The sequence below is a fragment of the Papaver somniferum genome, unplaced genomic scaffold (assembly GCF_003573695.1).
Source record: "Papaver somniferum cultivar HN1 unplaced genomic scaffold, ASM357369v1 unplaced-scaffold_133, whole genome shotgun sequence".
Taxonomy (NCBI): domain Eukaryota; kingdom Viridiplantae; phylum Streptophyta; class Magnoliopsida; order Ranunculales; family Papaveraceae; genus Papaver; species Papaver somniferum.
The window spans coordinates 3,287,565-3,302,850 of record NW_020622492.1 but is presented as its reverse complement, the minus strand read 5'-3'; the positions used below and the strand labels follow the sequence as shown (position 1 = coordinate 3,302,850).

The 15,286-nt window shown below is 36.6% G+C and overlaps 1 long non-coding RNA gene across 1 annotated transcript; it reads left to right on the top strand.

Annotated features, from left to right (window-relative positions):
- The first annotated feature begins 9,501 nt into the window (after positions 1-9,501).
- On the top strand, positions 9,502-14,636 carry LOC113333430. The gene is made up of 2 exons (XR_003351978.1): positions 9,502-10,108; positions 13,098-14,636. It is a non-coding gene; the product is annotated as an uncharacterized LOC113333430 (long non-coding RNA).
- Positions 14,637-15,286: the final 650 nt, after the last annotated feature.

The following is a 15,286-nucleotide window of genomic DNA, read 5'->3' as shown; positions in this document are numbered from 1 at the left end:
AGGATACCGACCATAAACTCGTCATAAGCCCATGGGTAGAACTCAACTAGAAAACCGGTTGACTAGATGAGGGAACCTATTGACTTATAAACTACCAATTAAGCCCCATCTAACCAATGTGGGACTAGGATCCCAACATTCCACCACGCTTCCAGACCCAACGTCCTCGTTGGCCCACTCTATCGACACTGACCCGAATGTAGCCCTTTCTCTTATGACGGCTTCATTCCCCTATCAATATTCAATGCGGGTGACAACTACGCCCATACATAGGTGCCCCAACACTTTAATCTAGCCTATACCTCATCCCTTTCGTGGAGCGGGCTTGGGTCGTAGTGGTTGGCTCTGATACCAATTGTCATGTACCAAGGTACGATGACGGGATAAACACCTTATTCCGAGAACCAAGTTTCTCTGGTTCCGAAGAACACAGCCTAATCGATTGAATCGATAATTTTGATTATATTTTTTTTTTAAGTTTTTCATTACAGACTCTGGCATTATAAAGTTAGGTTTCCCAAACTAATCAAACGACCATCATGCCCCCACACGGTTACATCTCAATCATCTATTATAATCTAATTAACTACTAGTTAAATCTAATTAACTACTACTACTAACTATAATTATAATTACTAAGAATGATATGATAAGGGGACACCCTCTTCTAACCGTAGCAGGTACATGACAAAGTTCTTCACCTTGTCTCCTATTTGACCAAGTAAAAGGGTTTCCTATGTAAGACATACTATGTAAACTGCAGCAAGAAAGAATATTGTTGTCTCTATCAATATCAACATGGTTAACTACATTTCCTCCCTCTTTTTCATCTTGACTGGGAATGAAATTTAAATCTCCTATGACAGCCCATGGTAACTTATGATGGTTGGCTATATTCAGGAGATAGTCCCATTCGGAGTCTCTAGTATTCTCCTCCAAGGCTCCATAAACAAAACAGAGTAAATATTCATTAGTTCTAGCATCAAATTTGATAACACAATTGATAGCATTATACTAACAATCTAGTATTTTCATATCTATACCATCTTTCCATAACAAACACAAACCACCATAAAGTCCTATTGGTTCATGGAAGAAAACATTAGGATACTTATGAGGAGCTATGTATCTTTTCATCTTAGACAACTTATTTTTAGTTTCAGATAAAAAAATAATATTAGAATTTTTCCCTCTAACAAGATCTTTTAAATGCAATCTAGTATATTTGTTGCCAAAGCCACATACATTCCAAGATAAAATCTGCATTTTCCTAAGATGAAAACAGTTAAAAATTTACCAAAAGATAAACAATAAGGATGAAAAGTAAAGATGTAGGTTTTAAGTTTATAGCAAACCTTTTTCCCTCCTTTTGTGTTCTTAGCATGTTTGTCCTGATGAATGGTCTTTGAAGTTGTTCTTGTCTCCATGTGATTATCAGCTATTTCAGTACTCATATCCTGCTTTTTGGAATTATCCTTATTTCTATGTCTCTTGCCTAACCTAGCATCTTCACAATTTTCACCTTCAGTGATAGTCAGAGCTGTTGATATATTGATCTTCATACCATCTTGTGGTGGCACAAAGGGATTCCTCTTAACATTATTCTTCTGAGTTCTTTTTGGGATTTGAATTATAGCTCTTGGTTGAGTCACTTGGAGCTTTCTTGTGCAGAACCTCCAGATATTCAACAACAGCTTTGCAAACTCCTTTCTTGTGATTGAGAATAAAGCATTCAGTACACACCTTATTAGGTTGTTTTTCATAGAAAAATCTTATCCATCTTGTGCATCCTGCATCAGTCATAGCCGGTACTCCTCTTCTTAGTGGTTTATTGACATCAATCATCACACACACCTTTACAGGATCTCCAACTTTTGGAATAACATCTTCAGGATCAACAACTATTACTTCTCCCATAAGAGCACCCATCTTTCTCACAGTTTCAACCTTTAAATGTTCAGGCAGCAGTTCTTAGTTGGATCCAGAAAACTTGGTTGGTCCAATCCAAGTCTTGATAAGGAACAATTGAATTGTAATGATGCAGCATTACCAGGTATCCAGTTATACTCCAGGGTCTTGTCATAAAGATCTTATTTAGAGTATCCCTGTCTTTGAATTTGAATACCATTATGTTGGTCTCAATCTCAATTACTTTCAACTCATCTTCAGCAAGGAGTGGCCATGTAAAACCAATATTATTCTTCACTATATTCAGTCCCATAATATCTTTATTGATTATTTTCCCAATCAAGCATATATCCCATTGATCATTCTCTTCAGTTACTTCTTCTTCATTGTTGTGCTGAACTATTTCTGAAGACTCTCCTAGTTCAATGGTTGCTGTTTTGAATTGTTGAACCATATCTAAAACAGTTTGATCATTTTCCGTAACCATTGGTTTGTAGGGGTTTGAAAACGAATGGCTTCTCTTGTTAGGTATATTGACTGTAAATGGACTTTGATATATATCTTGAACCTTAGTGTTGATTAGGGTTTGGAAATCTTCAACAAAATAATCTTTAATGGATTGTATATTCTGTTTTAATTTGTGTTTTATAATTTTGGAAAGAGTATAGCTGGAGGTTGACTTTACGAGTAAAATCAGGACTAGAAGCAAAATTTGGTAACTGATTCCTTGATTTTTGAATTTTTTGAACGCGGGATGTACGGTTACCTCTTTCTGAGTTTAGATCTGAATCGGGAATAACTCGGTTGTTCAAAACATTTTCCTGAACTTTGATGATAATCATATATGACAATAGTGCTGCAACGAGGAAACAAACAACTTCTGCAAACGCTTTCACCACTTCATATACTACGGCAAACGCCATTCGGAACGAACAAGCTGTAAACACAGTGAGAGAAAAAGAGAAAAGTTAGTTAGACATGCTCAAAAGAAACCTCAAAATTAAAGTTTAAAATCTTCCAGAATGGTAAAAGGGATGAACTAAAATTGAAAAACAGGCTTCTGGCTAAAGAATATATTTTCCGATATGCATAAGGATCAAAAAAATAATTAAAATCGATCGTAAAAGATGAGAACCTTTAAAGGAGAAAATAACGAGGTTTTTCCTCTTTTAATTTGTTAAGTGTCATTTCTCTAAAGTACCCCTTTTTCACATGTTTGACATGTGTTTCGTTGCATGGTTATTATTATAGCACCAGAGATCTAGATTAAAGCAGACTTTTCTATTTAAGGACTAACTATTATTCTTGAGGCAACATAAAAGTGTTGAAGAAACCAGCGCATTAGAGTTTTAGGTCCTTTGGGTGCGTAATTTGACTAATAGGCTCAGTTAAATCCGATAGAATGGTTTGAAGTGTGACACCCAGTATAGAATTAATCTAACCCTAATAGGTTCGGTTAAATCAGAGAAAAAGGTGTGTATTGTGACACCATTAACCCCTTAAAAAGAACTTTGTCCCCAAAGTTCAAAATAAAGCTTAGAAATAAAGAAGAATACATGTAATCGTATCACAACAAAAACGCTGACGAGTCCAAAACTCACAGTCCCGAATGATCCGGAACTGCTCTGATACCAACTGTGGCAGATCAGAAAATTTGGACTTCAATCGAACCGGGTTTCGTCCCGCTTAGCAAACTCCGACTCTCCGATACGCCACTCAAGTAACCGGACCTTCAAATTCTTCTGAGCAAATTCGAATGACCTAAACTGCATTAAAAGAAAGCACACTTAGCATTTATTCTCCAATTATGAGAGATGACCAGTTGCCAAAATGGAAGGTGGACAGTTGCCAATTCAAATAATTCATGTGGCAACTGATGGCCAGTTGCCATTTCAAATAATTCATGTGGCCAGTTGCCATTTCAATTAATTCAGGTGGCCAGTCGCCAGATGGCAAGTGACCATCGTTTTACGGTGACGCCATTAGCCAGTTGTCAATGGTGAAGGGTGGCCAGTTACCATCGTTTTACTGAAATGCCATTGGCCGATTGCCAACGGTGAAGGATTGCAATCATCTCTGAATAGATGGTATAAAACTGTAAAGCAGTAACCAAGACTTCCAGATGATATGAACAACCTTCTAGAGTTGTGCTAAACCGCATAGCGACTGCCTACGTACCCTCTCCGTTGCTCAAAGGATCAAGCACGACCGTAATTCGTCATTTTCGGTTTAGATAATATGAATTGCCTATCACAAAAACAACTATCTTTTTTTAGATGATATGAACTACTAATTTTAAGTAGCAATCATCCCCTGCAACAGACAGTCTGATTTGCTTACTACAGCAGTAACCATCTCTAACATTAGATGTACAATGCGAATAATATGAACTGTATGGCAGTAATTATCCCTGACTGATATTGTCGAACACACGACCAAGAATGCATGGCCGTACCTCCACTTCAAGGCTTACCCAAGACTCCTGTCACTGGAATATTCACAATACCTCATATTCTATAAATTATACATTTACAGGCTTAACAATTCATTCCACCACCCATGCAGACAGTTCAATAGATATACTACTTTTCCCGCTTAATTCAAAATGAGGCATAACGTTCAAGTACTAATATTTTAAATAGCTACTTAAGATCACAAATAATTGAACTTTAACTTGTTATACCAAATTCAACTACAATTTATCAAAGCTGAATATGGACTCTCCAACCAACTCTTTAATTGGATTTAACTCGTTTCTGCTACCGCCACAAGGAAGCTAAAAAGCAAGATAGTTAATTAAGTCTGTAGAACTATAACTTTCATAACAACTTGATTGGAAATTCGTAAAACAAATACCCTGGCTACGATTCTACACTGTTGCGACTTCCATTTCGTTACTATTATTCAATCTGCATAAGAAACTAGCTTATGTGTTATAAACTTAGCTAAGGCACACATATGGATATACATATAAACATCTTACCCTTTTAATTATTAACACTCAATTTCTATGAGTACGGGGATCTCTCTGCAAATGGGATAACTTGTCTCTATAAATTTAGAAGAAACAACACAAGTATTCCCACCCCTAGTTAGTAAGTTCGCGAATGATTCGCGAATTATTCGCGAATTTTTCCGTATCACGAATTTTACCGTCTTATTCGTGTACGTTTGCAACTCCGAACCCAAGTCGTGTATTATGTGGCATTCCCGGATTATTCACGAATCGTTCACGAATTTTACGTATCCCGAATGATACGTCCGCTTGATTCGCCATAAATTTTTTAGCTTTTACTTTTCAAAGATTCCACTTTTTGGGCTTTACTGCCTCCCGAGCATACACGACCGAATATTAGACGTGTTATAATTTTTATGAAATAAAAACGACTGAAGAGATTTGAAGGTGAAGGTGAGAGAGATCTCAAACTCACTAACCAAGCATCTAAACCACCATACGACGTCCTCTTGGATAACTAATGTTGTATATATTATTAATATCATCATATTAAGTTTATTTTTTCTTTAAATAACTCACACATGCATAAAAATTGGTCTATGACTTTATAAATACAAATTATTTGTTATATATAGATACCGAATTTTCAGAGCCGAACTCACATTTATAAATCGAATTATACACGTACGTATCCCGTTCCGAATTACTGACGAATCACGTCCCATTGACCGAATTTTGGACCGAATCTGAATTTTACAAAACCGTATAATACTCGTACGTATGCCGTTCCGTACGTTTGCCGAATTTCGAATTGCTAACTAGGTTCCCACCAACAAATCACTTAAGTATTCCAAAGTACGTATGCACACAAATTACTGTAAGCAACATGTTCATTTTTGGAAAAGGGAAAAATAACTTGTCTTTGCTAATAGAACATGTCCACCGAGCACTAAGATATTTTAAACCCCCAAGCAAATCCAACCAACAATTTAGCTAAATGAAAACTCTATTAATTAAGTCATCTTCTAATAGTACAGATGCCAATATCATACGTTCACCTTAATGAATTAATTAATGTATTGTACACCATTAAACAATTGCATTTAAAAATAAAAGAAAGCAAGTAAGCTATATCACATTCAAATCGACGTGCTACGAACAGGTGATTCAGTGCGATGAAGTTTAAGCGTCGTAATTGCGTTCGTAACCACTTACATTCGGAAATTCGTATAGACTTCGACCGAGATCAGAAAATGAAAATAATATCAATATAGAAACTGGAGACATTCTTCTTTGATAATAAAAATGTCACTAAAAGTTTTGGATAGGAATGACCGGTCAAAATATTGCACATATTTCATTTCGGAACTAGAATTCTGCAGAATTTCATTTCAGACCAGCAATGTTCAAAAATTCCTACAGGAGTCATCACTCGATGAAAATAAGCGGACGATATCTCATTGGAAACTAGAGAGGTCCACCTACAACTCTATAGAAGACTCACATGACTAATTCATAGTATAAGTGCTCCTAAATCGACCGACAAAACCCTATCAGTTGATGCCTTATGGGAATTTCTAGTTCCGACCGCTTGTACCTTCTATGTTATAACTTCCAGACCACAAGTCTAAACGTATTGCAATTTAAAATGAGCGTAATGGACACTTAGAAAAACAATTTCATATGAATGAACTGCTGGCTAAAGTCTTCACCCATACATTTAACATGGAGCACATTCCCATTGGCCTTTACGTCAGTTTTTCAAATGAAGATATAAAGACACTAATTATATACTAGAGCATAAACAAGCCTCGAATATTTAGTTTACCACCAACTATAAGTACAAACACAAACCAACAGAAGGATATCCATGACTAAAAATATAATCATCATGTAAGACAGTTTGAACAATAAATTCGATTATACTTATAAATGTTTCTAAAAAAAACAGTACTTACAGTGTCTATGATACACTTCGAATCTCTTTATTTGCCAACGATGCTTCCTCATTTTGTTTTACTTAAAATCCATCACTTTGAATAGATATATTCATCAAATCTGATTAGTGAATGAATAACTGTTCAAACATGTGGTAGCAAGATAACGACAATCTTATCACATTAATCTTAGGAAATCAATTTACCAATCAACTAAAAAGCAGCAGAACCCAAAATATGGATTTAGCTTATTGGGTCACTTTATCAAACATGTAGATACTAGTATCAAAAAGATCAATATAAGACTTCATTTAAGCTAGAAAAATGAACTTGGATGACTGCAAAATTTAGTCTTCATAAAATTGTTTATCACACACGATTCAGTATTTTAGGAGATACCAAAATGTAAGTATAAGATTCAAACCCAAGTTTATTATTATTGCACAGGGTCACCAATTACAAAGATAGCTTGAACAAAGTTCTTGCATAAAAATTTATTAAATTCATGGTCAAGTAAAAACATCCCACATAATCAAATGGTAGCTACCCATTCTACCATTGAAGCATCAGTTTCATAAATGTAAAAGGGATTTACTTTAAATAATTCAAGATGCCATGAAACTTGAATCCCATTGAATGTTTCACAATCATCCACTCTCCACCTTTAACTTCCTTCTCAACAGCTTCACTATTCTTCTCTTATAATTGACACCGGTAACCACCGAAATGCAATCTAATACCGATTTCCAAATTTGATTACAAAAACCACTAATTTAGCCGCATATGCTTTCAATTTATACATGCAAGAAAAGTTGATTAGAAAACACAAAATTAAAATTCCGAAACTCGTGTAAAGAAGAGAAATTTATAGAGATTTCATCCCCTTTTCTACTGTTATAACTGGTATATCCGTTCTTCGACGAGTGGTACAGATTTACAGTATTCATTTTCTGTTTGCTAATGGGATTTTAAAGATACATCTCTCTTGATTATTCTTTAACTGATTTCTAATCCAAGTCAAAACCAAATTCATATTAAACTCTAACTCATGCTTCGTCATCACTGAGTTTTCTCTAAGATTTTTCCATAAGAAAGAAAAGATTTTCATTTCCGAATTTCCAAGATAAGAAAAGATCATAACCTTCAAATTATGGTTTTTAAAAGCGTTCGCTTCACGCTTCGGAGCGTACGCTTCGCTTCAAATTTCAGCATTTCGCTCTTAAGCGGCCATGTGAAGCGCATCTTTCATGAAGCGTACGCTTCACGATTCGGAGCATACGCTTCGCTTAAAATTTCAGCATTTCGCTCTAAAGCGGTTATGTGAAGTGCGCTTTTCGACTTAGTCAACTCCTTTCCCGCCTAATTTTTAAAGCTTTTAAAAGAAAAATATGAATGTTTTAAGGGGGAATCAAACACCCCATCTCCCACTCGCCTGGAGAAGGTTGAATTGATGTGCACACTCTTTATTTTTGATAATAATTAAACTTATATAAAATTTATATAAATATTATCTTCCTAATAAATTTATAATTACTAGTTATTGACTAATTTATTTATAACAAAACATCCGCTTCAAATATCAACCATGAAGCGACGCTTCACGCTTCGATATACGCATCGCTTCCTAAAAATAAAAAACACTTCACGCTTTTAATACCTTGCTTCAAATCAAATTGGAGAAAAGAACGAGGTTTTTCCTATTTTAATATTTTTAGTGTTATTTCTCTAAAGTACCCATCTTTCACATGTTTGACATGTGTTCCATTGCATGATTACTATTATAGCACCAAATATCTAGATTAAAGCAGACTTTTCTATTTAAGGACTAACTATTATTCTCGAGGAAACATAAAAGTTTTGAATACACCAGTGCATTAGAGTTTTAAGCCCTTTGGGTGCGTAATTTGACTGATGGGCTCAGTTAAATCCGAAAAAATGGTTTGAAGTGTGACACCCAGTGTAGAATTAATTTCTAACCCAAATGGGTTCAGTTAAATCAGAGAAAAGAGTTTGTACTGTGACATGTTCCCTGTGAGGATGTCACAGTTGATCCAGTCACTGTAGACTCACGGGCTGTTTTGAGATCTATTAAGAGCTTCTCTAAAGGTACATCTTGCGGTCGTGACAGTTTTCGCGTGCAGCATTTGGTCGATGTAATGAGTGGGGATGCGGCAGCTATTGCAGATAAGTTGCTCGCATCGATTACAGAGGTTGTCAATCTTTGGTTGGCTGGTAAATGCCTTGTGGTTTTAGGCGAGTTTATTGCTAGTGCGCACTTAACTCCGTTACTTAAACCTGGAGGTGGTATTAGGCCTATTTCTGTTGGCACGGTTTGACGTAGGTTGGTTTCGAAAGTGGCTGCTTTTTCTGTTGGAAAGGACATGTCATCTTATTAAGGTGACTACCAATTCAGAGTTTGGTGTTCCTGCTGGAGGGAAAAGTATTTTACATGCTGTAAATCACCTAGTTGAGATACAAGGTCACTCGGACAAAATGTCAATTATGAGTGTCCAAACTTTTTCTCGGATTTAGCTTAACCCGTTAGTCAAATTTTGCAATTGGAGTGACCCAGAAACGGATGCTTTAGTGTTTGTGACATTTTGGGGGAGGGGGGGGGGGGGGCCTTGGTCGTAATCTGTTATTGCTAAAATAGCAAACTTGCACTTAATCCCACCGATAGGTGCCCTAGTAATCTTTTACGTGTCTCTACGCTTGTCCTTCAATTTTCACCATATGTCTGCATTTAGACCTAAATTTGTTAGTTCCTTGTTTTTCCGGTGAAAGAAATATATCCGGGGGGTCAGAGTTTTGTTCTTCACTTTCTCTTTTTCTTTTCTCTGGGGATTTTTTCTGCTTTCTTCGGAAATAAAAAGAGACGTAATTGAAAATCACAATCAGTGAACTTGGTTGAGACATGGCTATATCAAATTACTGATGCCGTTTATGTTGGTCGGCGGTGTAAGAAAATTCTCTTGTTGTTCTCTGGATTTGGAAAGATGAGTTTTTTGGCTGTGAAATCAGTCAATATGTGATGCTGCTGTTGTTTGAATAGATGATGAATGGATGAAATTCATAGAGGGTTTAGAGTTCTATAAAATTAGAAGCACTGGGTCTGTACCTGGATTACAAATTTGTAATGGTTTTGGACTGTGTTGAGAGAGTTAGGTTATCACCCAATCGAGAATTTGCAGGGAAGGAGATGCAAAAGAAAGGGGTTAAAAATCTACAACAAATGGATCTTCTCACCAACAACCAGATGTCTACAAGCTGTTCGATAAAATACCCCAAAAAGGAGAAGGAAATGGGGGTAAGGGGCTCTTATTGCTTTACTTACATATTCATTTATGGATTTTGATGTTCATGAATATTATGTGATATGGGATCTTTTTCTGACATCTGTGTCGATTACAAATAATTATTGATACCTGCTCGCATGATTGTTCTAACGGGTTGTTAATTAATCCATAAATGGATAACAAAAAAAATAGATGATTGTCTTATGCTGTAGTCAAATGATTAAAATCTCTTTCGTTAACTAGCTTCTTATGTTTGCTTAATATATTGTCACTCAATGTACCATGAATGGAGAATTATGTGAGCTGGTCGTAGGTTATATCTAAGAGACTTTTAGCTAAAGAACAAATGAGTTATCAGCAAGAAATAAGAGTTAATGTGATGAAGAATGCCTAGTTCACATTCGACTGTTTTCTATTATTCTTAACTATCTCTTGGGTGTTTACTCTAATGCTTTATAAAATGTTTAGTTTTACTTGGACAGGTGGGTAGAAAGATAAACTTGTGTTAGCTATGTTTTGAAATCTAGAATCTAGAATAAAATTCATTTGGGAGACACTGCACGGGCAGCTGTTTAGAGGCCAACATTTTGTGTGCATAGGCGAAGATTTAGCTGATGTTCCCTTCACAATAAGTGTTCGCTTAAGTGTCCTCTATATATCATATTAAAAGGGCATGTCATTCGGACTTTTAGTTTGGAAGATAGAGCCTAGGATGTACAGGCAGTGCAGGCTGATAATTTCTGAATTCAGCACCTGTGTCGGTTTTGCCGTGTGATTTTAGGCCATTTAGACTCTGAATTAGGTATGGGGTTCTTCTAAGAATCCGTAGAGGGTTGTCTGCTCTTTCCAAAATGATATAATATGCTTAATTTGGTTCTGTAATTTAGGAATTATGACTTCTCAAACATAGCATGTCAGTGTTGGGAAATCTGGAAAACTGGAGTACTCGATTTTCTGTCAGACCTGTTTGACAATAGTTTCGACCCTCATAGAAATAAAATTAGCTTAAGGTCTCTTCCGATCAAATAAAGTCCTTTGAACACCGGTTCCAATGAGATATTAAGTGTCCCGTTCCGACTTATATGTAGTGAGATATGGCCTGAAAGGTAAAGCATGCATGGCTAGAATTTGGCTATTTTTTTAGATTTTTTAAAATACTCTTGCATTTATGTTGTCTTTGGTATCATTAGAAATTGGGGTCGTAGAACCGTGGAGTGCTTAAGATGCCCTGTTATACTTTGTATTTAATTGTTGGAATTTATCCGTGTTTGGTATGGAGAAAGGAGTTTATGGCGATAAATGAATTAGGGAGCAGAGAACTAGGGAAGAACTGAGAGTGGATTTCGATAGTGGAGAAATGGGCTATGGGTTCACTGAATCTCATTTTAATATCTTTTCATATTTTGTGTTTACCTGAGTGTTTTATTCTTTGGTGTATAGCATTCAAAAAACTTATCTTTTAACTTGTGTTTATGTAGACTTATGAAACTTAATGCATAATTTAGTGGTTATTCTTTTAGGAACTCATTTTGTTCACGAATGGTTGGAGTATCAATTTGTTTGCTACGTGATAGTGTTAATGGCTTGCTGTCAGATTGATAAGTGGAAAATATGAGTTCTAGTTATTCTAGTTGGATCTTTTATGAGTTTTGATGTGAATGGGAATTTCATAGGAATTTATAGGGAGAACTATATACCTATAAGATCTTCTGAGTAACTAGTGGTCTAATAGGTCCGCGGCAACTTTTAAGGGGACTTCAGATGGTGCATTTTGTGAATGACGATGAATTATTCTTTTGTATGCCGGTGGCTGACGGGTAGCCCCAAATGCATACGTCTGTGTTTGTTTTAGATCAGGAATTATTAGGATTTTCTTCCTTGTATCTTCAAAAAGGGATCTGGTGTGTTTTGTACTGGTTTTTTTGTTAAGTAATGCCGTGAATCGGACTGATTATAATAGAAGATATAAGTGATGCGAATGGTTTACACGTTTTTAAATAAATGAGTTTTGATGTAGTATGTAAATTCAGGATTTTTAAACTTGTTCATAATTTCTACTTTGGGGAAACTTAATGCCTGTTGATTAGGTAGTATTTCATAAGTCCGTCAACTGAGTAGGATTGCACAGCCCATGTATTGTGAGGCATTTTATTAAGCTCACTTGTGTGAGACTTCAGTTCTATTTGGTTGATGGTAGATTTAGCTAAATAATTCTCTGTACATATCTCTTGATTCCCCTAAAAGTTATATATGAATCACATACCAGTATGCAGATGTAGTGTATAAATTTGGTGTTCTGCTCTAATTGGAATCAGTTTACTTGATAGCTGATAAGAGATTATAGCTGATAAGAGACAGTTGCTACCATTATGGGTAGTTCATACTATCTATAGAAAAAGACGAATTACGGTCGTTTTTGATTCCTTCGAGCAACGAAGAGGGTACGTAGGCAGTCGCAAATCCACAAGATTGTTCATATCATCTGAAAAGGGTTAGTTGCTGCTTCGCAGTTCACACCTCCTATTCGGAGATGATTGCAACTTTGGCATAATATATCGTTGGTAAGAGGTAGTTGCACTATTAGTTGTTCATACTACCTAGTGAGAGATGATTGTTACCTTCTCTCATATTAGGCAACTGGACGTGTAAATTATTAGAGTTGGCAACTGGCCGTGTAAATTTTTTTGGCAATTGGCCATATAAACTGTTGGAATCGGCAACTGGCCATTTCTGATTTCCGGAAATTGGCCATCTGATATTTTGGGCAATTGGCCCTCTATTATTCTGGGTAATTGGGTTATTTTTGGCAAATGGTCGCCTGTTATCATTTGCGACTGGCCGTCTATGATTTTAGCAACCAGTTATATTTTATTTTCGGCAATTAGCCGTCTCTTATTTTTGGAAATTGGAACCCTTTTGGGATTCTATGAGTATTATGGTATGGGACATATGTTCGTACAATTCTAACCTTGGAACTAATGAAATTTCTACTGTGTGCAGGATTATGAAAGAACAAAATTTTTACTTGAGTGGCGTATCAGAGAGTCGTAGCTTGCCAATCGGGTCGTAACCCAACCCGTTGGGAGCAAAAATTCTCTTGTCCGTCACATCAATACTGCTCATTGACTTTACTAATGCTTTCAACATGGTGAGCAGATCTCAACTCATCAAGGAAGTTCGTCTTCGTTGTCCAGGTATTTCTCGCTGGGTAAAATTTTGTTACTTGAGGCATGCTGAACTCTATTACGACCATTATATTATGTCCCCTGTTCAACAAGGTGACCCTCTCGGTCCCTTGTTATTCGCTCTGACACTTCACCCCCAAGTGAAGATTATTGCTTATCAATGAAAACTTTATTTGCATGCCTGGTACCTCGATGATGGCACAATTATTGGTGATACTTTGGAGGTAGCCAAAGCCTTAAGCATTATTGAAACATAAGGACCTTGCAGGGGTTTGCATCTCAATATAAATAAAACGGAAGTCTTTTGGCCTTCTATTGATCCTAGAAGCACAGGTGATGGTGTTTTCCCTACTGATATTGGTAGACCTTCTAATGGTGTCAAACTTTTGGGTGGACCGGTAAGTCTAGATCTGAACTTTGTCAGTGATATGATGTTGAGGAGGGTGAATAAAATTGTTCAATTAATGACTGCAATCAAGAAACTCAAAGACCCCCAAAGTGAGATGCTATTACTTCGCAGTTGCACTGGTGTGTCTAGACTTTATTTTGCAATGCGCACTACCAATCCTGCAGTCCTGCAGTCCTGCAACCAGCCACTGACCTTTTTGATGATCATTTACTTAAGTACTTGAGACTACTAATCACTGGTGATGGTGAGGGGTTTGGTCCTTTACAACAGCGTTTGGCTACCTTGCCTATCAAAGATGGTGGACTTGGCATTTACACCATGGCTGACACCAACTATTACTGCTACCTTGCTTCTCAGAGTCAGATTACCTCGGTGTAGAAGGTGATTCTTGTTAACTCATTCTCAACAGACAAAAGTTCTGCTTATCAGTTTGCACTTCAGAGATTTACCCAGGTATGTAGATTACCGTCTACTTATTGTGTCAATGATACTTCCCCCTCCCATCCACTCCCTGGCAGTCACTTATTTTGATGCGGTGAAGATGCAAATCTCAGACCAATTTTTTATGTCTACAAGAGATTCCATCTTGTGGCAGTGCAATCTTGTTAAGCATGTTGAAGACTATTTATTGGTTGTACCCATCAGTGGGCTCAATCAGTGCCTTGGACAGATACAGTTCAGAGTTGTGCTTTGTTATCGTTTTGCATCCCACTTTTTGTTGAGAATGGTTTATTCCCAAGTTGTAGCAAATCCATGGACATTTTTTGGGATCCTGCGCTCCATTGTGCTAAGGATATAGGCCTAAGTTTCCGCATGATATTGTTCGTGATATAATCGCTGACATTTGTTACAAAGCTGGTGCGCCTGCGTAAGGAAGTTTCCCTTGGTTTTCTGACGGATGATGACAAAGATTTGAAACCTGCTGATATTCTTGTGCTCAACTGGGAAAATTGATAATATGTTTGTATGAATGTCACAGGTGTCTCGCCCTTCACTGGGGAAGGAATTCGCTCATGCTCATTCGTCCCGGGAAAAGCTATATCTAATGCGGTGTCATGTAAACACACTAAATATTTGGACAAGTGTGTTTCACATGGCCATGGTTTGGGAGTCTTAGCTTTATCTACCTTAGGGGAACTTGGCGAGGATATTTTGTGTTTTTTCAAGCGTCTGAAAAATTGTATAGCTAGTAACGACATTAGTAGTGGTTTTGGTAGCTTTATTTTTCATAGATTAGGCATTGCTATTCAAAAGGGTGTTGGTGCCCAACTTGTTGCTAGGTTGCCAACAAAAAGCTTTGCTTGAGATTTTAGAGAGTTATCCAAGTGTTTTTTTTTAGAATTATTCCGTTTGGTCTGATTGGTCTGATCTTTATTTTATTTTTAGTAACTCAATCACTCTACTTCATCCAGCGGTGGTAAGATTCGATGCGTGTGCCCCACTAAATCACTTAGAGAAACATATAAGTTTTCAAAAAAAAAAAAAAAAACAGAAAGTGATATGGTGACAACTCCGAGATACGGTGAAACTACCATGTTATTTTTAAAACCCGAGCTTCGTGTTTTTATGAATATACTCTATTGTTGGGGTTCCTC